This window comes from Cervus canadensis, chromosome 6 (genome assembly GCF_019320065.1).
Source record: "Cervus canadensis isolate Bull #8, Minnesota chromosome 6, ASM1932006v1, whole genome shotgun sequence".
NCBI lineage: Eukaryota > Metazoa > Chordata > Mammalia > Artiodactyla > Cervidae > Cervus > Cervus canadensis.
Genome location: NC_057391.1, coordinates 94,708,714 through 94,735,400, shown reverse-complemented (window position 1 = coordinate 94,735,400; position 26,687 = coordinate 94,708,714). Strand labels below are relative to the sequence as shown.

Sequence of the window (26,687 nt, the reverse complement as noted above, 5' to 3'; positions counted from 1 at the left end):
TTTTCCATCCTCTGAACTCTTGGGGTGCCCTCCGCCCGTGGTTGGTCTTCTGCCAACAGAAGCGTTTGCTTCTCTTGAAATCTACTAGTGATACATTCCTGTTGATCTAACTCCACAGATGATAGATAATAAAGAGGTTCTGTGTCTCTAATGCCTGGTCAGAAAGTTGAAGTGCGGGTGGGCTCTCTAGGAGTCTGGGGTCTTGACCAGTTTGCTTCCTGTTTATTTGCGTCTCCAAAGAGCCAGGGGAAGAGCTGGAGGATCCCTGGTCCCGCATCTGAGGCTTTGTCAGGAGACGGAGATGAGGCACGAGGGGCTGACCGGCACTGTGCGTGCTTGGCAGCCCCCTCACCTTCTCAGAGGGAGAGACATCGATCTGCATGTTGGAAATATGAAAGAGCTGTCAGAACCGCATGAAATCAACGATGGACACTGTGAAAGAACAGACTGCACGCTCTTTGTTTTGCAGCGGTGTAAAACGGGCAAGTTTTCATCAGAATAGAAAATTAAAAGCAGCCACTGCTCCGTCTAGGACGCCCCTTTCTCCAACTTCTGGCTATACCGAATACTCCTGGATTCTATAGACTAAAGGGGAAGGGGGTGAGGAGTAGAGGCGTAATTAGATCAGACTTTGGAGCCCACCATTCTTAAAAGACTTGACGACCGTAGAAGGGGGGAAAAATTTTTGTACTGTGAGTACATTATGCTGTGGATTATGTTGGTCAGAGGTATACTGTAGGCAGTTTTAGGTTATATTAATTGAAGATGAGTGCCAGGGTCCAGCCTCGGCAGGATCCAGGGGGTACCCTCAGGATGAACGGCATCAGCGAGAGAGAGAGGAGACACGTGAGACCAGCCTTGATAGGGCCAAGTCTGCGAGGGGGAGAGAGAGAGACAGAGAGAGAGAGAGAGAGAGAGAGAGTGACCAGACGGGGGGTGTGGCCGAGTCTGGCGGAGTCTGGCAAGGCTTTATTTTTTACCATGGCTTTTATACCCTAAGTTAGTACATCTCTAAGGGGAAGATAGTTTAACATTACATCAGCTTGTTCTTCATGAAACCAGGGTGTTTTCTGCATACTTCTTTGTTTATGAGGGTCTTGTCCCTTATCTTCTGGCCTTGGGGCCCATTAACATTTTATGCAGGTCAGGTGAATGTAAACCTATTTTCTGTTTCTATGGTGACCTTAACTGAAAGGTAGCAGTCTCATAGGGCAACAGTGCAGAGTAGAAGTATAACCTTGTTAACACAAAAATTAATCCTTCTGTAGAAGTTGTCAGTTGAGTTTATCTAAGAAGTTTACCCCACACAGACTCTGCGGCTTCAGTGAGGCAGCCTCTGCCTAGCACTCCTGGTTGACAATTGACAACCATCTCATTGTTACCACACTAGGGCTAAGCTCTTATTTTTCTAGATCTATAACTATATTAACAATGGTTTCTACTGCACAACCTTAGCACATTAAGAGTAAAAACACAGCAAGCAAATGTTAACCCAATAACCACTTTTAAGAATAATTTTTCTTGTGTTTTCTAATAGGGCTTCCTCACTCCCCGAAGGGCTCTGTGTCTATTAGGGCCTTTATGTGATCAGGTTCTTTATGCTGTTTTATGATTAGGGTATTATAAGCAGTCATGCATATGAGTACCAAGGGCATAGACGCATTTGCCCAACAAACTAAAATACCAGCAAAGGAGTTTAAATTAAAACACTCCTTTCACCCTGGATAATCTCATAAAATACCACCACCCGGGAAACTTATTGATTAAAGTTCTAAGTTGATTCTTATTTGGAAAGAGATCGGGGAAGGCCTTCTGCCTGTGTCACAGAAATTAGGGAGTAGTCTATTTAAGCAAGCATCAGAAAGACAGATATCATCTTTAAGGTGAGCGCCGGGGGCAGCTTTTCGGAATCCCTGAAAACCTGATCCGCCTTGCCCGTCTGGTTTTCTCCTCATGACCTGTCATGGGTGGGATCTTGTGAGCTGGCCTTTTCAAAACCCCTGAAAACCTGATCTGCCTTGCCCGTCAGGTTTTCTCCCCTCATGACCTTGTCATGGGTGGGATCTCGTGTGCCGGCTCCCGGCAGATGAGTGTTTTATTATGTCAATAAAAGATGAGAACAAGTGGTGTTAAGATCAGTAACTCCCACTTTCACTGTGGACCGGTCTTCACTGGGACATTTCTGACCAGATGGGCAGGGGACTCCAAGATACAGAGAAAAGTGGTGAGGCTGGCAAGGGAATCCAGGTGTCACTGTGATGGAGCTGGGAATGTGTGATCTGGAGAAGACACCATCCAAAGGTCAGCCTGCCAGTCGTCTTCAGCTTCCCCTGGGAGGGATTTGGTTCCAGTGGGTTTAAGTTACAGGAAGAAAGATTCAGGCTCAACTAAAGAAAGATCTCCCCCACAGAACAGCATCTAACGATCCCAGACACATACCAGGAGCTGGCTGAATGTTTGGGTAGATGGGTAGCTGAGTGGGTGGTGAATGTTTGGGTAGATGGGTAGCTGAGTGGGTGGGTGAATGTGGGTAGCTGAGTGCAGCTGAGTGGGTGGTGAATGTTTGGGTAGATGGGCAGCTGAGTGGGTGGTGAATGTTTGGGTAGATGGGTAGCTGAGTGGGTGGTGAATGTTTGGGTAGATGGGTAGCTGAGTGGGTGGTGGATGTTTGGGTAGATGGGTAGCTGAGTGGGTGGTGGATGTTTGGGTAGATGGGTAGCTGAGTGGGTGGTGAATGGGTAGATGGGTAGCTGAGTGGGTGGTGAATGTTTGGGTAGATGGGTAGCTGAGTGGGTGGTGAATGGGTAGATGGGTAGCTGAGTGGGTGGTGAATGTTTGGGTAGATGGGTAGCTGAGTGGGTGGTGGATGTTTGGGTAGATGGGTAGCTGAGTGGGTGGTGAATGGGTAGATGGGTAGCTGAGTGGGTGGTGAATGTTTGGGTAGATGGGCAGCTGAGTGGGTGGGTGAATGTTTGGGTAGTGGGTAGACGAACCAGCTGCCCTTGGGGTGCTAGTCACGTTGAGATGGCCAGCTGCCAGCATCCCTCGAAGAGACAGAATTATTGCTGGGAGAGTGGCACGGTCATCCCTTTCCGCCTTCGTGGTCTGTTTCTGGGTCTGCTGAGCCGCAAGCACAGGAGAGGGATGAAGTGTCTGATGTTTATAGTTCTCCAAGCCCGCTGTGTAGGCTGGAGACAAAACCCAGGAAAGACAGGCACGGCTTTGTTACTCAGAAATGAGAGGTCAGACTCTCCCTCTTGAGATTGGTAAGGCCAGATCTCAAGGCCATAATGGGACTAATTTAGTTACTGTGCACTCTGCGTCGCCCGGCTCTGTGATTCCTGCCCTGTGATTACCTCTCTTGTTTTAGTGACACTTCTTTGCATTTCCTTCCATGGGAAGAGAATTATCTGAGATGTTTTGCCAAGCAGAAGATCATTTCCAAAAGCTGTCCGTCAAATCAGGCAGACCTTCCCCCGTTTACCCACCCAGTGGAGGAGAGCCGCACCCAGCCTTTCTGTCCTTCTCTGTGGACGCGCCAAAGCCGCTCTTTCCTCCGTGGCGTCACTTGTTGTGGGCCAGCCTCTGCTCGAGTTCTTACCCTTTTGTTTTCTTCCGAGAGCCGCGTCGCGGTATCTGTCAGACCATCTCTGAGACTCCGCAGGCTGCGTGGAAGGTGCTGGCGGAGTGTGAGGAGCACGGGAATCCCACATAATTTCTAATGCTTGCTGGTTTCTCATCCATCTGGTGAAAGCATCCACAAACCATTGAGACACATGTTTTAATCCTTATCTGCTTAGGTTGAGTTGCTTAATCACGGTTGTCTAAGTTGGGACATGTTCATGGTGTGTTTATCTACATTTAAGTGGAAAGTTTTGTTCAAAGTCTGCTAGCCACCCATGTCTCTCTAATAAACTCAATTACCCCCCCATGACCCCCACTCCCCAAGTTTGGCAAGAATGAAAGTGAATGGGAAAAAAAAAAGCATTCAGAGGAAACAGGAGAATTTTAGTGGCTCTCTCTTCCTCCAATGATAAAGAGAGCTAAGTTAAGTATCTTAGGATTCTTTTGAGCTAGAAATTGATGCCCCCTTTTTTCCCCTTTTCTGCTTATAGAGAAATTGAGGAACATAAAGAGATTCCCCCTCTTTTAAACTTCCCAGCAGAAATCCACTGGCGGTGGTTGTTCTGATGGGCTCTGGTGAGTTCCCCGGGCTGGCAGACCCCCGCCTGGCCTCACAGTGGTCCTCAGGCAGATGGATGTATGCAGCAGCTGTGATGACCTCAGAAGGAAGAGGCAAGTCTGGAACAGCAGTGAGAAGACAGAAAAACGGAAAAGACTTAAAGAGCTGAAGGCCTCTGGGTGCGGTACCTCTCCGCCTGTCAGCCTCCTGCCCCACAGTAGACCGGAAGGCAGACGAGACGCCCGTCTTTGCTGAGCTTCGCTGCCTCTGACCACGTCCGTCTGCCGCCCTGGGCCTCAGAGCGCCTGCCTCATGTGCAGGAACCCAGCCTGCAAACCCCACCTGCCCGCCCCCAGGCCCCTCCAGCTCCTGTAGGTGGTCCTGAAAGCTCAGCCCCTCTGCACGCTGGCGCCAGGATTTGGGGTGAAGAGAGGCAGAGTTTGGGGTACAGTTGAGAGGGTAGCTCTCTTGCTTTGCCAGGTGAGTGGGGACGCAGTGGGCTGATGTCCTCAAAACCAAGCATCCCATCTTGGGGAAGACAGTGGAAGGTTTTAGAGTAAATGCGGGCGTGATCAGCTCGTGGACATTTCTTCTGATCGGTTGGGGGTGAGGTCAGTAGGAGTCAGCATCGTCAGCTTTCAGGCTCAGCTGGTCTGGGGTCTACATGCTTGTGGGCGGCGCACCGTAACTTTTCCCACCTGGAGGAGGTGTCAGTATCCGCGAAGCTGGGTCTTGCCCTCACCCCCGCCCTTCCCTAATGACGACCGCCGAAATCTGCGCGGTAGAACTCAGCGATGGTCACGGAGGCTGGGTGAAGACCGTTTCCTGTGATCCCAGAAAGGGGAGGCACGGAGACGTGTGCCCAGGAGCCCCCCAGGGCCTGCTGGCATCACAGGCTGACCACCAGCAGACCGGGCCTGGAGCAAGTCCCAGCTCCTCTCAGCAGGAGCTGCCGGCTAGAACCTTGCCTGGGCCACTCACTAGCTATGTGATCTTGGCCAAGTTACCTGAAATCTCTGGGTAACTTCCATGTTGCCATTCCTATTGTGACATCAGAACAGCTATCTCAGGGTGTCATGTGTATTAAATGAAGTAAAAGGCTGTATCAGATGCGTTTGTGCCTGACCCGTGGAAAATCAATGCATTTAAATATCTCCTTCCCCACCATTCAAGACTCTCTCTTGATAATTGTACGGTCTTGTTTTTGCGCCCGCTGCATACCAGTTTGGCCCCCTGTATTCTGGTTTGCATAGTAAGACATCTTTTTATATTTTCTCTTCCATAACTTCCACTAGATTTAAGATCTGTGAAAACCAGGATCCTCTGAGAGTTCTCATCCCCTGTGGTTTCACCCTGCATACAGGTGTTATTCAATAGACATTTATCAATGTTTGCCCTTGGAAAGCAGGCTTCCCAGCTGACTCAGTGGTAAAGACCCTGCCTGCCAAGCAGGAGATCTGGGTTCCACCCCTGGGTTGGGAAGATCCCCTGGAGAAGGAAATGGCAACCCGCTCCAGTATTCTTGCCGGGATAAACCCATGGACAGAGGAGCCTGGCGGGCTACAGTCCAGGGGGTCGCGGAGTGGGACACGACTGAGCGGCTGAACGGCAGCAGTGGCCCTTGGAAAGCAGAGCCCAGACGGAAACTCGGGCCAGGAGTGTTGTTGGAGCTGCTCGGGGATGCTAGAGGAAGTGCCTGACCACCCGCCTTCTCTTCACCGGCAGGAGCAGGGGGCCTGTACCCCCTCCCTCTTGGGACAGTCTAGCTGGTTCGCACAGGGGCTGTTTCTGGCCTTCGGCTCCTCCCACATCTGTCTGCCCAGGCCCGGGTGTACCCCCCCGCCCCCGTCACACAGCCTAACTCTTTGGACCGGGTCGTTGTTGAAGCCCACCCATCAGGCGACGCTGGGACGGGAGGGTCAGAAACTCCAGGCCTTTGACTCCAGAGCACCAGATTCCGTCAGCTGCCACAGAAAATGCAAATGCGCGTGAGGTGGTGCCAGCCAGGATCGCACCCGCTTTGGCCCTTTCATTATTCCTTTGAAAAGAAGCCTCCCTCTGCTCCTTGCTGAAAGGCAGTCTCTGCCGGACACTTGCTGCAGAACAGAGCCCTTGAAAGGTAAAGCGCTCGGCTCTCCCTTCCCTCCTCGTAGTGGGAAAAGTTCTCCCTGCGGCCGGCCGAAGCACGCCACTGTGCGTCTTCTCCACCAGATACCTAATCCGGGCTCAAACCTGTTGGCAGCAGCTCGTTAGCCTTCTCCCCCGTTCCTTTCTTCTCTGGTGAGAACAGAACGCGTCTCCTCCCTCCTCCCGGTCTTGCTTCTTCTTCCCAGGAAATCTCAGTGTTTCCTTTTAATCCCTCAAGAAGAGAGTCACCCAAATGGTGTCCCTCCCTACCTGCTGAAAGACGATCTGGATTCTTTGTGCTTGAAAAAAATCTGGGTTCAGAACTCAGAAATGTGTGATGCCACAGGCTTGACGCTAAGGACCCCTCACTTAAACAAGGCCTCCTCCAGGCTCTGAAATGGGCTGTTCTCTTTTTTCTTCTTCTTCCAGTATTTATTGTTATTTATCTATTTGGCTGCTCCAGTTCTTAGTTGCAGCATGTGGGATCTAATGTTCCCTGGCCAAGAGTCGAACCTGGGCCCCCTGCATTGGCAGTGAGGGGTTTTAGCCACTGGACCACCAGGATAGTTCCTGGGCTGCTGTTGGGAAAGTCAGGGTTAGGCACATGGTGATTCGGATGGAATTTTATTATTCAAGCAAGACCTTTGAAGTTCCCTCTTCCTGACCCCCCTCTTACCCTTCCCTCTTAGATGCGGAAACAGTCTGTCGTTACTGTTGTTGAAGTCGAAGTTATAGATAAACCAACCTGAATTTCTCTAATAAAACTGTCTGATGCAGAGTGAATCAAAAATCTCTTTCCACCTCATATTCCAGAATTCTACCAAATGAACTATGTAATGAATGTAAGCTCTTTAGCGCTATCGGATTACAGGCAGACCTTGGAGATACAGTGTATTTGGTTCCAGACCACTGTAATAAAGGGAGACGTGCGGTAAAGAGTCGTGGGAATTTCTTGGTTTCCCAGTGCACATAAAAGTGAGATTTACAGCTTACTGAATTCTGTCAAGTGTGCCTTAAGGGTGGTGTCATCTGCGTGTCTGAGGTTATTGATATTTCTCCCAGCAGTCTTGATTCCAGCTTGTACTTCCTCCAGCCCAGCTTTTCTCATGATGTACTCTGCATATAAGTTAAATAAGCAGGGTGACAATATACAGCCTTGACGTACTCCTTTTCCTATTGGGAACCAGTCTGTTGTTCCATGTCCAGTTCTAACTTTTGCTTCTTGACCTGCATACAGATTTCTTAGGAGGCAGGTCAGGTGGTCTGGTAGTCCCAACTCTTTCAGAATTTTCCACAGTTTATTGTGATCCACACAGTCAAAGGCTTTGGCCTAGTCAATAAAGCAGAAGTAGATGTTTTTCTGCAACTCTTGCTTTTTCAATGATCCAGCGGCAGATGACACCACCCTTATGGCAGAAAGTGAATTACTAAAGAGCCTCTTGATGAAAGTGAAAGAGGAGAGTGAAAAAGTTGGCTTAGAGCTCAACATTCAGAAAACTAAGATCATGGCATCCGGTCCCATCACTTCATGGCAAATAGAGGGGAAACAGTGGAAACAGTGGCTGACTTTATTTTCTGGGGCTCCAAAATCACTGCAGATGGTGAATGCAGCCATGAAATTAAAAGACACTTACTCCTTGGAAGGAAAGTTATGACCAACCTAGATAGCATATTAAAAAGCAGAGACATTACTTTGCCAACAAAGGTCCGTCTAGTCAAGGCTATGGTTGGATGTGAGAGTTGGACTGTGAAGAAAGCTGAGCACCAAAGAATTGATGCTTTTGAACTGTGGTGTTGGAGAAGACTCTTGAGAGTCCCTTGGACTGCAAGGAGATCCAACCAGTCCATCCTAAAGAAAGTCAGTCCTGAATATTCATCAGAAGGACTGATGCTGAAGCTAAAATGCCAATACTTTGGCCACCTGATGCAAAGAACTGACTCGTTTGAAAAGACCCTGATGCTGAGAAAGATTGAGGGCAGGAGAAGGAGACAACAGAGGATGAGATGGCTGGATGGCATCACCGACTCAATGGACACCGGGTTTGAGTAAACTCCGGGAGTTGGTGATGGACAGGGAGGCCTGGTGTGCTGCAGTTCATGGGGTCGCAAAGTGTTGGACACAACTGAGCGACTGAACTGAACTGAATCAAATGTGCAATAGCATGATTTCTAAAAACATAATGTACCTCAGCTTAAAAGTACTTTGATTAAAAATACTTTTATCTGAGTCCGAGTGAGTCATAGTATTAGCATCAAAGATGACAGAAATAATAATCATAAGAAAGTTTGAAATATGGTGAGAAATACCAAAATGTGATATAGAGACACAAAATGAACAAATGTTTTTGAAAAAGTAGCACCGACTTGCTCAATGCAGGGTTGCCACAAGCCTTCAATCTGTAAAAAGAAGATGCAGTTATTTGCAAAGTGCAATAAAGTGAAGCATAGTAGAATGAAGTAGGCCAGTATAAAGAACTTAACATTTGTTTGTCGCTCCTGCATTGAATCCTAAACCATTCTGGCTTTTGGATGGGAAGCAGAAAACCCAACATTTATTGAAGACCTACTAGGCACCGGGCTTAGTGTAACAGACATCATACGTGCAGTCTGTCTTAAGTCTTTGAAGTTATCCCTGTTTCCATTTTAGAGGACTGGGGAGACGCAGGCAGTCCTGTGCCTGCATGTGGCTGGCCAGCCAGCTCCCCGGTGGCGGGGCTGAGACCGGAGCCTGCCGGCTCCCTTTTCTGACTCCTTAGCCGGACGTCTGCCCACCTTCCCTTGGCACCGTGTGCTCACGGCTGTCTGAAGAAACGGGCTCCAGTGTCTGAGAGTCAGGGGGGTGGGCCTGGTGGGGAGACCGGCACAGCGCTTCTTAAAAGGCACGTTCGGTTTCCTGGCGTAAGGAGGCGGGTGCCCGGGGCGTGAGAGCCGCCGGGAGCCCCTCCAGGAGAGGGCGTCCTGGAGGGGAAGGCCTGACACGGAGCGCGGGAGCAGGGACCCAGGGCAGCGGGAGGGAGGCCCCAGGCTTGGTGGGGAGCGGGGTGGGGAGGAGGCAGAGAGCGGCTGCCTGGCGTGCGCGACGGAGGCCGTGCGTGACGGACGGCGTGCGTGTGTGCGTGCGCGCATGCGCACTTGTATAAGGGTCGCCTTTGTTTCAGACAGAACTGAAAAGTAAATGTAAACATGGGCGGGGGGGAGAGTCGTACAGTATTTTCTCAAACCTGATTTGAGTTTTATGTTTTTGGAGATATATTTTTACTGACTGTTTACCAAGAAGAAAGAAATTCCAAGTTCTCAATATTGAAGGACTTGCCTTGTTCACAGACTCTCAGAGATAACCAGCGTTTGCTTTTGTTTTTTTCCTCTAAGCCTGCTTAAATACTCTGTCATCTTTGGAAATAAATGGCCACACCATCTTTCTAATCATGTTCTACGTGCAGTCTTTTAAAAAGATATGTTTGTAGGGAGAACTGAAAATAGCTTGCCACCTTTTGGGGTTTAGTATGGTTTTTTTGGTCATTGTTAAAGCAATATATTTTGATGACAGTCTTTAAAAAAAAAAAAAAAAGCTCTGTAATCATTGACCCGAACCTCCAGCTCCAGTATGCATGAACTGAGTAAATATTTGTGAAATCAAGTGAAATAAATATAATTAGCATCCTTTATTTGACATTGAAGTCATAAAATGGATTAAAGACGCAGAGTTAACTTCATTGCATTAGGGAATAAGGAAGTGAAGATTCTTCCGAAAATACCTGGCTAATTCTGGTTGGGCCACATATATGCAAATTAAACTGTAAATAACGCTGCAAGTAGTGCTGTGAAAGCGTATAGTTGCTACAGGCGAGGCTCAGGTTATAGGAACCGGTGAGACTCTGCTGGTCATTCTGACTTGTGACGTCTCTGGATCAGCGTTAAGGGAACAAAGGATGGGGTGTCAGAATCACTAGAGGAAATTCTGTTTTAATTTTTGCAGCTTGGAGGGTAGTGGCTTTTACCGCGTGGTGTTCGTTTCTGCCATTCAGCAGAGTCAGCCGGCCGTGGGCGCATCGGCCCCTTTCCTCCCGAGCCTGCCTCCCACCTGCTAGGTTAGCCCGGGGCGGTGAGCTGAGTCCCTGCGCTGTGCCCTGCAAACGCCGCCCGCGACGGCTCTACCCCTGGGGTGTATGGTCAGGGCCATTCCCCTTTGTCCCACCCTCTGCTCCCATGCCCCTGTGTCCAAACGTCAGTTTCTATCTCTGTGTCACTAGAGGAAATTTTAAAACATTGTTTTGGATCTTGATGGTGGGGGGAGCTGTGTGTATTGGGGCGACTTTTTACCATTTGCTTTGAATATGAAACTTCTCTCAAAAATAATTATTTCCTCTAAAATGTTTATGTGAATATAAGAATGACATGACTCTGGTTAGTCAGGTATACTACTACTGTGGGGATGTTTGCCCGCTAAGAAACACGCAACAGGAAGATCGTGCTGAGAATTGCTGTCCTAGTCATAGAAAGTTGGGGCAGAAAAGAACCTAAAATCGCCCCGTTTGGTTTCCCCAAAGGGATCCTCCAGTGAACAGGATCCAGGGATGTTAGGACTTCCCTTTTGCATATGTGTGGGGTTTTCCATGGTCAATAGATTTTGGGAAATGTAGCTCATTATAACTTTTGTTGTGAGCTGGTTCAGATGTTCCCCATGCTTTATTAAACAGACACTTTTTTAGGGGGGAGCACACATACCAACATATTCCAAGGAAACCAATTTGGCAAAAAGTAATCTAAAATAAGAGTGTTTCAAAGCATGAGTTGCCACTTGCTAATGGGTTTTGAAATCAATGTAGGGGCTTACAACCATTCTTTCTTTCTTTTTTTAATGAAAAATAATGGAATAGAGTAAATTAGAAATAGCAGAATGGGTTGCACATAGAGTAAATGTTATCCTGTGAAACTTTTGTTTCAGTATGTATGTGGGTTTGTGTGAACTTAGTCATAGTGAAAAGTCTGTTTCTTACTGTAGCTGATCTCCAAAAATATTTTGGAGATCACGGGTCTAATTCAGTTCCTGCGTTTCATAAGTGAAAACACTGACATCTGTGTGGGCCTCAAGAGCACGTGGCGAGTTGGTGGCAGACAGAATTCTCATCTTCCTCTTTCTCCTACACCAGTGCTCCCCCAAATCTGTAAATCATCCTGTTTAAAAGAATCACTGGTGGAAACAACCTGAATGTCCTTCAGAGACGCAGGGATGAACACAGTAAAGGTTGTGTGTACAGTGAAGTATAATTTGGCCCTTAAGAGGAGTGATGTTCTGATACGTGCTGCAACATGGGTGAGCCTTGAGGACATTACATTAAGAGAGAGAAGCCAGACCGCAAAGGACAGATATGATGCCACCTACAGGAGGTCCCCAGAGTAGGTGAACTCGTAGAGACGGAGAGTAGCTGAGGGGTTCTGATACCAAGCAGGGCCCTGTGGGGCTCCTGGGCACAAGGCCTTTCTCTGCCCCTCTCCTCTGATTGCAGGAAACGGCCTGCCTTCCTCCATGACCTTCCCTGGGCTCCAGTGCGCAGATTCGAGCTGCTGTTAGTTAGGCACGGGAGAGGGCGTGGGACTGGGGGGAGACACAGTCAAGGGCAGCCTTGGGGCCAGGCTTCCCCGTCAGTGGACACACATACAGAGACACACAGACACACATAGACACACAGACACAGACACACAGACACACACACAGAGACACACAGACACACACAGACACACACATCAGTACCTCTGAGCACACACACACACAGACACACACACAGACACACACACACACACTATCTCTGAGCTGTTTTGCCCATGCTGCAACCCTCTCCAGGTGGGAGGAGTTAATGATTGACAGTGGTGGGCCGCCCACAAGCATGTAGACCCCAGACCAGTCGGACCTGAGGGTCCATGGTACTGACTCCTACTCACCCTCACCACCAGCCCGTCAGCAGAATGTCCATGAGCTGCCCACGCCCTCTTTGAACCATCACCGTAAAACTTCTCACTCTCCTCTGCAAGTTGGGACACACGCTTTTGAGGGCGTTAGCCTGTTGTGGCCCCCTTTGCCTGGCAAAGTAATAAAGCTAGTGAAAGTTGCTCGGTCGTGTCGGACTCTTTGCGACCGCATGGATCATACAGTCCATGGAGTTCTCCAGGCCAGAACACTGGAGTGGGTAGCCGTTCCCTTCTCAAGGGGATCTTCCCAACCCAGGGTTCAAACCCAGGTCTCCCCCACTGCAGGCGGATTCTTTACCAGCCGAGCCGCCAGGGAAGCCTACTCTATCCTCCCTCACCCACAGCTCTCTCCAAGATTCTATTTGGCACCAGTGTATAGAGAAGCTGAGCGTTCCGCATCAGTTCCCCGGGCCTGAGATGAGGGGATTAGCCAGAAGGTATGATAGTAAACTAGTCTGGGTGCAGAGTTTCTGTTTGGAATGAGGAAAAGCTTCTGGAAATGGTGGTGATGGTTGCACGACTATGGGAATGTGCTCTCTGCGTGAATTGTACACCTAGAAACGGTTACCGTGGTGCACTCTGTTACTTGTGTGTTATCGCCATAATCAATGAAGAGAATCCAGCCACAAAGTAGTAATAATGATGTGTGCGTGCCAAGTTGCTTCAGTCATGTCCAACTCTGTCTGTCCCCATGGACTGTGGCCCGCCAGGCTCCTCTGTCCTTGGGATTCTCCAGGCAAGAAGACTGGAATGGGTTGCTGTGCCCTCCTCCAGGGGGTCTTCTTGACCCAGGGATGGGACCCGCATCATTGGCAGGCGGGTTCTTTACCTCCAGCGCCACCTGGGAAGCCGAGCAGCGAGTGTGCCTTTTGCACAGACCTTGTCTTGCTCTCTGACGTCTATTCTTGCCTTGGGCCCTCCCCTCGCAGGCCTGGGTTCTGAGGAGTCTCAGGCCACCCGGGCAGGCTTCCTGCACGTAGGATCCCTGGAGCAGAGTGTCCACATGTGGTCTTGATGCGAGAGCTCCGGCAGGTGATGACTGCCAGCATTTCCCAGGTGCTGCGTTTTACGGCCGAGAGCCCCGCTCTGTAGACCTTCTCTGTGCTAACAGCTCCAGTTTTCCACCTGCTGCGTTTGGATAAACCCGCAATTCAGGTTTGGAAGGCCGAGCAGAGACGTGTTTTATGGTTCTCCTCTCGGCTTCTCCCCTCTCATCAGGTGGTCTTTAGCCTCAGCCCCTGACACACGGCCCGTTCTCCTGCCGTCTTCTCTCCTCCTTACAAGCCCAGCAGCCTTGCTGCAGACGCCCACCAGCCGCCGGCAGGGTGCCCACCACCTCCATTCTCGCTCTGGCTTCACACGTTTCGGGATGAGAATCAGAAGCCTCGGGGTGAAGGGGAAAGAGAGCAGGGATGGCCGGATGGACAGTGGGTGCATGATTCTTTCTCGGAGCCAAGAAGGTTTCTGCAGCGCCCAGTGCGGGCTGACTTCCGCCCGTAAAAGTCGCGGGACACGGGAGTCACCCATCGGCTCTGTTCCCGGAGACGTGGGTGGTTTCTTCCTGGCAGGCAGGCACCCTTTGCTTCCTGTCCTGCCACCGATGTTGACGGTCAGCAGGCCTGTGCCCTCTGAGACCCTGTCAGAAGCTCTGCGGCCCTTGAGTAAGCGTCCACAAGAAGGGAGACCGGGAGAAAATGCCTCTGCGTTTAGCTGGTGAAGGTACTTAACTTGGTTTACTGGGAGCTAAGGAGGTACTTCAGAAATAGTTTATTAATACTTTTTTCACGTTTATTTGGCTGCACCGGGTCCTACTTGCAGCACGTGGAATCTGGTTCCGTGACCAAAGATCGAACCCAGGCCCGTGCATTGAGAGTGCAGAATCTTAGCTCCTGGACAACGAGAGAAGTCCCTGTAGTTTATCATGTCACCTGAAATTTGTCATGAGTGAGGCTGATAGAATCTCCCTGAATTGGAGGAATAAATACATCATGACATTAACCTCAAAACTCAGCACAGCCTTGTGACTTGAGATCAAATGCAGGGTTTCTCTGCCTTGACCCTGTTGATGTTTGGGGCGAGAGAATTCTCGGTTGTGAGGGGTTGTGTGCGTTGTAGGACGATTTGCCACATCCCTCCCCGCCACCCGCTAGCTGCCAGTACCAACCCCGCTCCTCAAACTTGTGATGATCAGAAGTGTCTCCAGAGATTGTCCTCTGTCCCCTGGGGGTCCAGATGGCCCCTGGCTGAGAGCCGTTTGCAGCCAGGGTTCTGCTGTGTTCTGAGTTTTAGGCCTTGAGAACTTCATCAGTTGTTATTCTGGAAATCATAGGAAAGGGCTTGGGTTTTGTTGTTGTTGTTAGAGTTCTACCTTGTTCACACAGAACTCCAGTCTCTAAAGTCTGTGACCAGGGTCACCAATTGAGACATTCATACCGAGCATTGGTGTCTGGTTAGCAGTGGGCTCAGCTGAATCCATTACCCACGTCACAGGCTTGCACTGTGGTGGGTATTTGGTTATGATTTGCAGACTGAGTTTGAGCAAGCTCCGGGAGTTGGTGATGGACAGGGAGGCTGGGCGTGCTGCAGTCCGTGGGGTTGCAAAGACTCGGACACGACCGAGTGGCTGACTGAGCCGGGGACTGAGTCGTACCTGCCTCTGCCAGTCGCGCGGCCGAGCAGTGTGAGCACGTGAGTTACTCCCTGTCCTTGTCTTTCTCCCTCCATGTCTAAGTGGAGGATGAGACCTGCCCTTCTTCTCGTTAAACGGCCCTGATGTGGCCAGTTCATCTGCTGAACTCACCTCCGGGGGTGGTTGTTTGGGACCGTGGAATTCCTCAAGGTTTCTTTCCCTGTTCCAGAGCCCAGATGGATTCCCAGTTTCCATCTTTCATAAAGCAAAACATCCATTTCCTCGCCCTGGGCTGGGTGAGCTGGGATGTTGCGTTAATCAGTCACCCACTGCTCCTGGAGCTCCCCCAGGCCACACTTTCTGCAAGTTTCTCATGACGCTCTGATGACTACGCTGCTTTCCTGCCACCCTCTAGTCTGAAAGGTGGACTTACCCTCAGTCTACCGCAACATGAGAATTGCCTTCTGTGACCTGTGTGAAGTGCAACGGTTTAAGCTTCCTGCCTGTTTTGAAGCTCCTCCCAAGTCTGGAGAACAGTGGTGATGATTATTTTGGAAGGTACGAGAATGTACTCTGCAAGAGCGCTGTTCTGGGAGTCTGGAGACCTGGCTTTTTTAAAAATGTTGACGGTGGTCTATGCACCCTTTCCCAAGTCACTTCCTCTTTCTGGTTCTCATTTCCTGGATTTGTAAAGTGATGTATATAGGCTGGATCATCTCTGAGGTTCATTCTGACTCCAGCAGTCCATGCTTATTATAGTAATAGTTGTATTAGAATTATTAAATACTCTTATGTTTTAGAGCTAGAACCCTCGCGATCAGCCAGCCTTTGTGAGGAGGCTCTATTGTGTGTTTTTACAATGGGTTCCCTGCTCACTTGCGCCTGGTGGGGAGACTTGCACTAGTCTGGTGAGCTCAGAGGCCTTTCAGCATTAGAGGCACCACACAAGGGGTAAACCAGAAGTCCGAAAGATCAAGACACAAGTCTTGCCTTGAAGCTCCATAGGCAAGATGCTATCTCTAAACAGACCCACCAATTTCAGAAGGCTTCTTTCCACAGGGTGTTTTTGGAGGAGGGCGGGGGAGTGCCTAGATGCCGGGTACCCATGCATCTGAAGCTGTTGATACATTTCCTGTCCAGTTTAAGCCTTGTCTCCACACCTGTCATTTCTAGTTCGTATAAGCTTCATCTCCAGCATTCCAGGGTTGGTCCGCTCAAAGGTACTGTAGCCAAGCTCCCAGCAAGGGATACCCAGTCAAGGATAATATCTCTCGGCATATGTAACGGGAGAGAAATATTCAGAGCATCCTTTTCTTTCTCCAGAACAACTCTGCATATGTACCTTTCAGTTGTAGTCTTGCAGGTAAAATCTCACTTTCTCCAAGAAACCACATTTTGAACTCTTATCACACATCAGAATAAATATCCTAGATCACCTGGATGACACTTGGCAGATACTGCGTTATAGTGTGGTCCTTGTGTAGTCAATAAAGCAGAAATAGATGTTTTTCTGGAACTCTCTTGCTTTTTTGATGATCCAGCAGATATTGACAATTTGATCTCTGGTTCCTCTGCCTTTTCTAAAACCAGCTTGAACATCTGGAAGTTCTCGGTTCACGTATTGCTGAAGCCTGGCTTGGAGAATTTTGAGCATTACTTTACTAGCGTGTGAGATGAGTGCAATTGTGCGGTAGTTTGAGCATTCTTTGGGATTGCCTTTCCTAGGGATTGGAATAAAAACGGACCTTTTCCACTCCTGTGGCCACTGCTGAGTTTTCCAAATTTGCTGGCATACTGAGTGCAGCACTTTCTGATTACGCCAAAGCCTTCGACTGTGTGGATCACAATAAACTGTGGAAAATTCTGAAGGAGATGGGAATACCAGACCACCTGACCTGCCTCTTGAGAAACATGTATGCAGGTCAGGAAGCAACAGTTAGAACTGGACGTGGAACAACAGACTGGTTCCAAATAGGAAAAGGAGTACGTCAAGGCTGTATATTGTCACCCTGCTTATTTAAATTATATGCAGAGTACATCATGAGAAATGCTGAGCTGGATGAAGCACAAGCTGGAATCAAGATTGCTGGGAGAAATATCAATAACCTCAGATATGCAGATGACACCACCACCAGATATGCAGAAAGTGAAGAGGAACTAAAAGGCCTCTTGATGAAAGTGAAAGAGGAGAGTGAAAAAGTTGGCTTAAAGCTTAACATTCAGAAAACTAAGATCATGGCATCTGGTCCCATCCCCTCATGGGAAATAGATGGGGAGACAGTGGAAACAGTGTCAGATTTTACTTTGGGGGGGGCTCTAAAATGACTGCAGATGGTGACTGCAGCCATGAAATTAAAAGACGCTTACTCCTCGGAAGGAAAGTTATGACCAATCTAGACAGCATATTAAAAAGCAGAGACATTACTTTGCCAGCAAAGTTCCATCTGGTCAAGGCTATGGTTTTTCCAGTGGTCATGTATGGATGTGAGAGTTGGACTGTGAAGAAAGCTGAGTGCTGAAGAATTGATACTTTTGAACTGTGGTGTTGGAGAAGACTCTTGAGAGTCCCTTGGACTATAAGGAGATCCAACCAGTCTATCCTAAAGAGATCAGCCCTGGGTATTCATTGGAAGGACTGATGCTGAAGCTGAAACTCCAATACTTTGGCCACCTGATGAGAAGAGTTGACTCATTGGAAAAGACCCTGATACTGGGAGGGATCTGGGGCAGGAGGAGAAGGGGATGACAGAGGATGAGATGGCTGGATGGCATCACCGACTCGATGGGCATGAGTTTGAGTAAACTCCGGGAGTTTGTGATGGACAGGGAGGCCTGGCTTGCTGCGGTTCGTGGGGTCGTGGAGACTCGGACACGACTGAGCAACTGAACTGAACTGAACTGAACTGTGGTCCTTGTGTACTTGTGTGTACTTGTGTGATTTCTCTTAAAAGACTGTAATCGTCTTCCAGACGCTTGATTGTATTTAACCACCTGGAAAGACCCTGCAGCCCAGGGCGGGCTGTGTGTGCATTAGACACTGGTGAGCGTAGGTGGAATGAATGGGCAGATCACAGTGTCAGGAGCTGGGAAGCAGTCCATAAATAGTTGGTAGAACTGGACCAAATGGTAAGTGCTTAAACATGTCACCGTTCTCTGAAGTCTTTCTGCTTTATGCATTTACTTGGGTTAGAAAATAAGTTGAAGCTGTGTGTCCCTACTGAAGAGCGATTGGTGGCTCCTGGTTTTGTGCGGAGACAGAGAGCTCAGCTGTGTTACAGCTCTGAATCTTGTTTTTTTTTTTAATCAGTGTTTACTATTTCTGGCCATTATGTACACTAGTATAAAAATTTAATTAGCTCCTTTCTTTTCAGTTAATTATTACAGCCCTGTTTGTTTGCTCTCTCGATAGAACCTGCGTTGTGGGAACCAGAGAGATCAATTTTCTATCAGAAAATTCATTACTTTTGAGTCACGTCCAGCGTGCCTGCAAGTGTATGTGCCACTCGGGGTGACTTTTCCGGCTGCTCGAGAGGGTCGTGGATGGGGAAGTGAGCCTGGCCAGTGTTCAGTTTAGTTACTGTCCTTCTTAGGGTGGTCCGTGCAGCAAAGTTAAAAGGTGTGCTGGGCTTCCCTGGTGGCCCAGTGGTGAGGAATCCGCCTGCCAGCGCAGGAGATGCGGGTTCGTTCCCTGGTCCGGGAAGAGCCCGCGTGGCCCCGAGCCGCTGAGCCCATCAGCCACAACTGCCGCCTGTGCCTGAGCCCGGGGAACTGCAACCGCTGAGCCCACAGGCCCCAACTCCCGCAGCTGACACGCCCGAGAGCCTGTGCTCGGCAACAGGAGAAGCCGCTGCAGTGTGAACCCCAAAACCGCAGCTAGAGAGTAGCCCCCGCGCGCTGTAGCTCGAGAAAGCCTGCACAGCAGCGGGGACCCAGCAGAGCCAGAAAGCTAACTGTAAATAAACAAATGAAAGGCTGTGTCACTCCTGAGATTAAACATATGCATGGGTCTTATTCATTCCTCATTCTTTAGCATTTTCTTAGGAATTGAGAGTTGAAATTAGGGAATGCTCAGAAACAAGATGGCGGAGTGGAAGGACGTGTGCTCATCTGCTCCGGCGAGAACTCCAAAGTTGCAACTAACCACTGAACAGCCATCAGCAGGAGACTGCTGGCTGCGACCAAGAAAAGACAGCCCACGTCCAAAGGCAACGGAGAAGCCCCAGCAAGACGGTGGGAGGGCAAAACCGTATTTAGACTGAAACCCCATACCTGCCAGAGACGCTGAGAGGGTGCAGACAAAGTAATAGGAAAAGGCAAAAGGAGATGACGCTGAAAGATGATCGCCCCAGGTAGGTAGGTGCGCCATATGCTACTGGACAAGAGTGGAGAAATAGCTCCAGAAGGAAGGAAGAGGCTGAACCACAGCGAAACAGTGCCCGGTGGTGGATGTGACTGGTGATGGAAGTGAAGTCCAGTGTCGTAAAAAACAGTATTGCATAGGATCCTGGAATGTTAGGTCCATGAATCAAGGTAAATTGGAAGTGGTCAAACAGGAGATGGCAAAAGTGAACATTGCAATTGTAGAATCAGTGAATATTCAGTATCATTCAATATCACAGTAATCCAGGTCTGTGCCCCAACCACTAATGCTGAACTTGAACGGTTCTATGAGGACCTACAAGACCTTCTAGAAGTAGCACCCAAAAAGATGTCCTTTTCGTCATAGGGGACTGGAATGCAAAAGTAGGAAGTCAAGAGATACCTGGAGTAACAGGCAAGTTTGGCCTTGGAGTACAATATGAAGCAGGGCAAAGGCTAACAGAGTTTTGGGAAGAGAATGCACTGGTCATGGCAAACATCCTCTTCCAACAACACAAGAGACGACCCTACACATGGACATCACCAGATGGTCAATACTGAAATGAGATTGATTATATGCTTTGCAGCCAAAGATGAAGAAGCTCTATACAGTCAGCAAAAATAAGACCGGGAGCTGACTGTGGCTCAGATCATGAACTCCTTATTGCCAAATTCAGACTTAAATTGAAGAAAGTAGGGAAAACCACTGGACTGTTCAGGTGTGACCTAAATCAAATCCCTTACGATCATACAGTGAAAGTGAGAAATAGATTCAACGGATTAGATCTGATAGACAGAGGGCCTGAAGAACTATGGATGGAGGTTGATAACATTGTCAGGAGGCAGGGATCAAATCCATCCCCAAGAAAAAGAGGCATTTTGCAAAAAGGCAAAATGGCTGTCTGAGGAGGCCTTACAAATAGCTGAGAAAAGAAGAGAAGCGAAAAGCAAAGGAGAAAAGGAGAGATATACCTGTTTGAATGCAGAGTTCCAAAGAATAGCACAGAGAGATAAGAAAGCCTTCCTCAGTGATCAGTGCAAAGAAATAGAGGAAAACAATAGAATGGGAAAGACTAGAGATCTCTTCAAGAAAATTAGAGATACCAAGGGAACATTTCATGCAAAGATGAGCACAATAAAGGACAGAAATGGTAGGGACCTAACAGAAGCAGAAGACATTAAGAAGAGGTGGCAAGAGAATACACAGAAGAACTGTACAGAAAAGATCTTCACGTCTCAGATAACCATGATGGTATGATCACTCACCTAGAGCCAGACATCCTGGAATGTGAAGTCAAGTGGGCCTTAGGAGGCATCACTACGAACAAAGCTAGTAGAGGTGATAGAATTCAGTTGAGCTATTTCGAATCTTAAAAGATGATGCTGTGAAAGTGCTGCACTCAACATGCCAGCAAATTTGGAAAACTCAGCAGTGGCCACAGGACTGGAAAAGGTTCGTTTTCATTCCAATCCCAGAGAAAGGCAGTGCCAAAAAATGTTCAAACTACCGCACAATTGCCCTCATCTCACACACTAATAAAGTAATGCTCAAAATTCTCCAAGCCGGGCTTCAACAATACATGAACCATGAACTTCCAAATGTTCAAACTGGATTTAGAAAAGGCAGAGAAACCAGAGAGCAAATTGCCAACATCCACTGGACCATCAAAAAAGCAAGAGAATTCCAGAAAAACATCTACTTCTGCTTCATTGATTATGCTAAAACCTTTGACTGTGTGGATCACAATAAACTGTGGAAAATTCTGAAAGACATGGGAATACCAGACCGCCTGACCTGTCTTCTTAGAAACCTGTATGCAGGTCAGGAAGCAACAGTTAGAACTGGACATGGAACAACAGACTGGTTCCAAATTGGAAAAGGAGTACGTCAAAGCTGTGTATTGTCACCCTGCTTATTTAACTTATATGCAGAGTACATCATGAGAAACGCTGGGCTGGAGGAAGCCCAAGCTGGAATCAAGATTGCCGGGAGAAATATCAATAACCTCAGATATGTAGATGACACCACCACCAGATATGCAGAAAGTGAAGAGGAACTAAAAAGCCTCTTGATGAAAGTGAAAGAGGAAAGTGAAAAAGTTGGCTTAAAGCTTAACATTCAGAAAACTAAGATCATGACATCCAGTCCCATCACTTCATGGCAAATAGATGGGAAAACAATGGAAACAGTGACAGACTTTATTTTCTTTGGGTCCAAAATGACTGCAGATGGTGATTGCAGCCATGAAATTAAAAGATGCTTGCTCCTTGGAAGAAAAGCTATGACCAACCTAGACAGCATATTAAAAAGCAGAGACATTACTTTGCCAGCAAAGGTCCATTTAGTCATAACTATGGTTTTTCCAGTAGTCATGTATGGATGTGAGAGTGGGACTATAAAGAAAGCTGAGCCCCAAAGAATTGATGCTTTTGAACAGGGGTGTTAGAGAAGACTCTTGAGAGTCCCTTGGACTGCAAGGAGATCCAACCAGTCAATCATAAAGGAAATCAATCTTGAATATTCATTGGAAGGACTGATGCTGCAGCTGAAGATCTAATACTTTGGCCACTTGATTCGAAGAGCTGGCTTACTGGAAAAGACCCTGATGCTGGGAAAGATTGAAGGTGGGAAGAGAAGGGGACGACAGAGGATGAGATGGCTGGATGGCATCACCGACTCAATGGATATGAGTTTGAGCAAGCTCCAGGAGTAGGTGATGGACAGGGAGGTGTGGCGTGCTGCCGTCCATGGGGTCGCAAGAGTTGGACATGACTGAGTGACTGAACTGAACTAATAGAATATGTACATGTTAAGACAGGCCTTTTCTTTCAAGAACATCTATAGAAAAAGGTGTCGGTTCTGGGAGGGCAGGGACCCAGAGTTTTGTTCACTCTTTACCAGTGTTGCCTGGTACATGGTAAGTGTTTGGTAAATAGTTGGTGAGTTAAGATGCATGAGATAAATACTAACTGGTGTTGCTTTTGATCATTGCTTTCTGGATCCGAGGGCCTCTGTGACTGTCTCAGACTTCCCTGGTGGCTCAGATGGTAAAGCGTCTGCCTCCAATGCGGGAGACCCGGGTTCAATCCCTGGGTTGGGAAGATGTCCTGGAGAAGGAAATGGCAACCCGCTCCAATACTCTTGCCTGGAAAATCCCATGGATGGAGGAGCCTGGTAGGCTACAGTCTATTGGGTCGCAAAGAGTAGGACATGACTGAGCGACTTCTCTTTCTGTGACTCTAAGTCTCCACAAATAATGTCTTGGATGGCGCCGCTTTTCCAGTGTTGACATGACCACGCCTGTCTTCAAGAATTGCAGCTCCGGGGCCTAACTTGGCAGGGCCCGGGCTGAGCCTGGTCCCCACGAGGCACAGGAAATGCCCAGTGCACCTCACACCTCCCCGAGGACAGAGCGGGGTAGGCGCATAGAGCCGCTCTTGGCATGCGGCAAGGTTGATTAACTTCTGTTGTCTGTTCCTGGGTCTGTGAAGCTAGACCAGTGACACCCACCATCCAGAGTGGGTGGTGGGTGATGGACGATGGAGCAGGTTATGAGATGTGAAATATATATATCCGTTTACGATTCTTTTTCCTTCTCGTCGTATCTTCTCCACCCTCCTCTGTACTGAACGGTTACTTCTTACTCGTGCAGAAATGGGGCCGGTGGGATCAAGGGCCCCCATCACCTCCGTCCCTTGGTGCTTTAGGGAATCTTCGATACGGTGCTGAGTTCGAGGCTAACGCACCAGTGCAGGAAGTACTTGTTCTCGGTGGGAGGGAGCCCCACCGTCTGTGATGATGGAAAGGTTCTGATCCATGCTGCCCCAGGCACAGAGTCTAGCCAAGCGTGGCGTTGAGCGCTGGCGATGTGGCCAGATTGACTGAGGAGCTGAGTGTTTCATTTCATTTGAATGAGAATGTAAACCCCTCACATGGTGAGTGACTAGCGCATTGGACGTGAAGCTCCAGGGCCTTGCTTCGGGACTAGTGGCCTGTCCATTTCCTGGGAGCTCATGAGAATCGTAGGCTCTCGGACATCACCCCAGACCTTCCAGGTCAGAATCAGCACCGATGACGGTTCATGTGCACTTTCGGATTTAAGACACGTGGGGCTGGCGTCTGAGCCACTCAGGGTTGCCCCTGGACTTTCGTGCAGCTCTGGTGCTGGGCGGTCGGCTCCTGGGTGCCAGAGGGTTCTTGCTGTCCCCTTTGCCTCGTGACCACCCTCGTGTGGCCTCCAGGGACCCATGTAGTGGGTCTCTGTGCCTCCCTGTGGTTGAGAGATCAAAGGAAAAAGTTACGTAGCTTTTCGCTCTGGACTGAATGCTACTAATCTCTATGTTCCCATGTTTTCTCCCCAACAGGTAACTCTCTTTTTATCTTACCACTCATCGCGCTGTAGCTTTATTTTCCCCACTACTTTGCCTTAAACTGGTAAAGATGTGGGTATGTATGTACGTATATTCTCTCTCTCTCTCTCAAACTTTCTGGATGTTTCAAACCAAATCATTATGTTAAGGTTATGGTTATCTTCATGCTCCTAGCAGCCTGGCTAGTGATAAATGTTTCAAAAGGATAGATAGCATTTTCTCTGTGAAATGAGAGAAATGTCCCCCACCTCTCTGAAAGTGCTAATAGCATCTCTTCTGTAGTGGAACTGATTTAGCTAACTGAAAAAACAGAAAGCGTCACAGGTTTCTTTGCTGTCTATCGGTCAGCTCACTTTGGGGTTGTTACTTGGATATTGCTGAGATCAGCCAAGTTGGAGATTGGGTGGAGACGCTTCGTTCTGCCGTCTTTTTAGTCTCGAATGCTCTCACACAGCATGTGCTGAGGGCTTGCCACCAGATGTTTCTGTGATGTGGGCGGCAGGTTGCAAAAGCACGTTAAGCTGCCTCTTGGGCCTTCCCTGGTGGATCAGCTGGTAAAGAATCCGCCTGCAATGCAGGAGACCCGGGTTGGATCCCTGGGTCAGGAAGACCCCCTGGAGAAAGGAAAGGCTACCCAGCCCAGTGTTCTGGCCTGGAGAATTCCCTGGACTGTATAGTCCATGGGGTCGCAAAGAGTCGGACACGACTGAGTGCCTTTCACTTTCACTGGAGCTGCCAAGGGCACCGTGAGGAAACTGAGGGAGCGAGCTAGAAGGGGCGCCCCACCCGGCCCCCGTGCTCCTGGCCTGTTTCTAAAGCGGACCCAAGGTCACAGCTCGAGTGAATGACAGCCACATTGACCCCTGGTGCTTCGGTTCAGGGTTTGCACACCCCGCCCTCCCCCACGCCTGCCTGTGCTCCCCGCCAGGAACGGCCCCTTCTGTAGCCCCTGAGCTCCTTCCTTCTGCCCGTGGATGTCATTGCGTCTGGTCTCTCCTCCTCCGGGTCTTTACTCAGATGTCACCTTCCGAAAGATGCTTTGCCTAGCCGCTCCATCAAAAATAGTGCAGGTACACACCCACGCATGCAGCCCACGCCACCATTCTCTATTCCGTTGCCCTTCTTTCTTTTTCTCCTCAGCTCTTATTCTCACCTGCCTTATATGCATTTATTTGTATACATGTTCCCTTGACAGCTTGGACTTTGTTTTATTCGCACTATATCCTCAAGATCTGGAACAGTGCTCACCCCCAAACAGCATGAGATACATATTTTTTAATGAGCCAAGGAATGAATGAATGGATGGATGAGTTAATGGACAGATGGATGGATGGATGATTGAAGGAGTGGATGGGTGGGTGGATGATTGAAGGAATGGATGGATGAATGGATGATTGAAGGAATGGATGGATGGATGAATGGATGGATGGTTGAATGATTGAAGGAATGGATGGATGGATGGATGGATGAGTGAGTGAATGGATGGAATGATGGATGAATGGATGTATGGATGGATGATTGAAGGAATGGATGGATGAATGGATGATTGAAAGAATGCATGGATGGATGGATGGATTGATGGGTGGGTGGGTGGGTGGATGAACGGGTGGATGAGTGACTATCTAAGCGGGGGAGCTTCTGATGCCTCCTGCTTGGCTGCCTCCTTGCCCCTGACAGCTCCTTCCAGAGGCTTTCTGTATTCATGGCTCCTGACAACTTTCCTAGCCCCTCCCTTCACCCTTACCAAATACTCTTCATCTTTTGCTACGCCTCTGCATTGTTCCCCGTATTTATTTGTCTTCCTTCCCTCCACGCCCGCTGCAGACCAGGGCACTGTGTCCCCGAGTGACCTGAGCCCCGTCTCCCCGGCTTTTACGCAAAGCCCTGTGTGTCGACTCTAAGTTATGTGAGGAAGGGACCACCTCTGTCTTGCACCGCGTGGCTCCCCCCACCTTCAGACTGAGCATCCGGCCCAGAGTAGGTGTTTGATGCCTGTGTGTTCGGGGTGAATGGGGCCATCTAATTCTATGGGAGAAGCAAGTCTCACTTCTCTAGAATCCGGTATTTCTCTGGCACGGGGAGGCCTGACCGTTCAAGCTGTGAGATTTAAAGACAGTGCTTCCTGCTGATTATTGGCAGTAGCCCTGGAGGAGCTGAGCCCTCACGGGTCCCGAGCTCCGGCACGCGGCCCCCCACACCGTGGCGCGGGGCAGGAGGCGGGGCAGCTCCCACCCTGGTTGCGTCGCCCCCAGATTACCCCGAGAGGCCGCAGTCTCGGGGCCAGGAGAGTCGGAGTGGGTAAGAGGCTTTGCAGTGAGACGGTAGGAGCTAAAAGCTCCTTACTTTTGTTCCGGAACTAGTTTATCGGTTTTCTTCAAGGCAGCGAGACAATCCAGTTTAGGCTTTGGAGTTGTAGATCGATGTCCTGGGGTTCTTCAGATACTGGAGTCAGTGACCTATATTTGTACTTACTGGGCTCCTTGGTTTTTTCTTTTTCTTTTTTGGCTAAGGTCAGGAATGGAAATAAAAATACTAATTTTTAGATATATTACTATATTGTAATATAAAATTAAAATACAGCTTTAAATTATATTAAATTTAATTTAAATTAAAAACATTCCAAATGAACAAAACTGAACGCCCGTTCTATTGAGAGCATACAGAGACAGCTTCCCTTGAAAGCGAGCTTGTACTTGACCTGTGGGTCTTGAAGCCAGAGTCTGGGGAGTGGGCGGGTAGTGTGATCAGAACGCAGTTTCTCTGTCTTGAACTCGGAGAAGAAGGATCTTTGCACCTCAGTCCCAGCTCCCCTGTGAGTGAGGTCATTCCTAGAACTCGGCAGGTTTGGTTGGGACTCGGACGGAGTGAAGCCAGAGTGCTCCTCACCCTCGTGGTGGGTTTTATAGCTGTCACAGATGTTCTCCTAATGCTTGAAAGTCTTTTTGCCTCGGATGCATCCTGGTGTGTGTTTCGCATGGCTCTTGGCCCAGGCGCCTGAATCTTAGTCAGCGTCTTCCTCCCCACACCGTCGGCCTTCCTGCTTCACCTGGA

The 26,687-nt window shown here is 48.9% G+C and overlaps 1 protein-coding gene and 1 non-coding gene across 10 annotated transcripts in view; both read left to right on the top strand.

Moving 5' to 3' along the window:
- FOXN3 (forkhead box N3) overlaps nt 1–26,687 on the top strand; it is a 438,293-nt gene that overhangs the window by 249,423 nt on the left and 162,183 nt on the right. The gene's annotated exons all lie outside the window — the stretch shown is intronic.
- Nucleotides 22,296–22,367, top strand: TRNAW-CCA. The gene has a single exon. It is a non-coding gene; the product is annotated as a tRNA-Trp (tRNA).